Consider the following 2,150-nt stretch of genomic DNA (forward strand, 5'->3'; position numbering starts at 1 on the left):
CAGAACTAGAACAGAACTAGAACAGAACTAGAACAGAACTAGAACAGAACTAGAACAGAACTAGAACAGAACTAGAACAGAACTAGAACAGAAATAGAACAGAACTAGTACAGAACAAGAATAGAACAGAGTAAAGGACTGGTTTAATCTCAGTCCAGAAAGTTGCTAGTGTAGGTTATAGTTTTGTTTGGTTATGCTCGAATTTAATTTCCTAGTAATTTCATTAGCATTTTTTAAGATCTTAGGAATTAATTACAGAATAAAAAATTTATTTAAAACTTATTAAATTTGTCATTGGTTCGCTTGCTCCTTCATTTGTAGCACATTTTCTTGTATCTTCACTTGTAACATTGTTTTGTATCTTAAACTCATTAGATACTTAATCATTTTTCATTTACAATTACGTGAGTAAGTCAGTTTGCTTGCAGGCACAAAATGCAATTGTTGTGTATCTGTTGTGCTGTAACTTGGTCCATTTCATCTTATTTTCACTTGTAATAAACTCGGCGTACCTTTTGCACTAATTAAAGTTGTATGCATCACTTAAAGTTTGTCTGGTTCAGTGTTGGTTTTTTTATCGTTTTTTTTATCTCCTTGTGAAATTTCTTTTCTCTTTATGGTGCCAAAGGTAAAACGAAGTTAAAAAATAAGGAATGGGAGAACATTTATTTTATAAAGTCTTACACTTAGGAAAAGTGTTTGTAATAATGAGGTAAGTATTAATTTATTGCTATTGTGAGACAAATTCCCTTTGGAGGCTTAATATTTATGTGCATAATTTGTAAAATTACTTTTAAATCTTATTTCTAAATGGAAGTTTTTTTTTAAACGAAGTTTTGTTTGTTTTAAGATAACTTCTGAGATATTAATGATTTTAAAAATATATATTTTAAATAAATTTTTTTCTTCTTTTCAGTGTACATTATTTGCAGTCTAATGGTATGTTGCTATTTCATTTTACTTATCTATACTTAACTTATGCTACAATAATTTGCAATTTTAATATCTGCAGCTATAGCAATAGCAGCAACACTATTATGCAGCTTTAATATGTTTAACATATTTTACAATTTTTATAACAGAAATCCTTTTTGTCTTTTTTTTTTTTTTGCTTTCCGCTTTGTTTGATTAATGAACTAGAAAGTAGAATAAAAAAGAAAAATTAATATGAGAGATAGTATAAGAAAAGAGAAAGGAATATATATTTATAGAACTTTGTTATAGAATAAAGAATATTATATAACAAAGTCGATTGCAATTATAATTTTTGTATGTATGTAGTAAAAAGATAATAAAATATAAAATCATATTCCCTGAAATCTGCGATCCCTATGTTTTAATCAAAATTTTCCATTGAAAATTGGAGATATTCGCTTAACACCGGGTACAAACAACTTGTTATCCATAATTTATATTTATTCATTGACAAAAACAGAAAAGTTTTATGTGTAGCCAACAGATTACATTACAAAAATTTAAAGAATTTAATTGTAATATAAAATTTTCTTAAATAATTTTTTTTTATTTTTTTATAAAAAAATATTCTGTTTAAGCTTTAAAATTATTCTTAGTTAATTTGCTTCAAGCGCTTTCAAAAAGTTACAACTTTTACAAGAACTTTTACAAAGAACAAACAATCCTTATTTAACTCCCCCGTAACCTTTATGAAATAAATTTATTATAAATATAATTAAGCTAAAAATTGTATTTACTTAATATAAAAAAATATATTTATAGATTTATTTGTGTATAATATTTGTATAAAATAAAAAACACAAAACTACTTAAGTACAGCACAAAGAATGTCAAGCAGCAAAAATCCCTTTGGTGTCGTTGAAATAATTTTGTATACAAATAATACACCAATTCATAAAAACTCTACTTATTTTACTATAGCTACCCGGTAGCTTAATAGGCTAACTACATAACCCGGAAATACAATAAAACTATATCTTAACTTAACTCGAATTGAACTAGAATTGAACTGGAAGTGAACTAGAACTAGAAATGAACTAGAACTAGAAATGAACTAGAACTAGAAATGAACTAGAACTAGAAATGAACTAGAACTGAACTAGAACTGAACTAGAACTGAACTAGAACTGAACTAGAACTGAACTAGAACTGAACTAGAACTGAACTAGAACTGA

At 26.3% G+C, this 2,150-nt stretch overlaps 1 protein-coding gene across 2 annotated transcripts in view; it reads left to right on the forward strand.

The window, feature by feature from the left end:
• The window catches only part of LOC111689641 (GTP-binding protein Rhes), a 157,111-nt gene that overhangs the window by 89,505 nt on the left and 65,456 nt on the right, over positions 1–2,150 (forward strand). For both annotated transcript variants that reach the window (XM_046952105.1, XM_046952104.1), the window contains exon 2: positions 917–939. The gene's annotated coding sequence lies outside the window, so the exon portion shown is untranslated. The remainder of the gene's footprint in view (positions 1–916; positions 940–2,150) is intronic.

The sequence above is a fragment of the Lucilia cuprina genome, chromosome 5 (genome assembly GCF_022045245.1).
Source record: "Lucilia cuprina isolate Lc7/37 chromosome 5, ASM2204524v1, whole genome shotgun sequence".
NCBI lineage: Eukaryota > Metazoa > Arthropoda > Insecta > Diptera > Calliphoridae > Lucilia > Lucilia cuprina.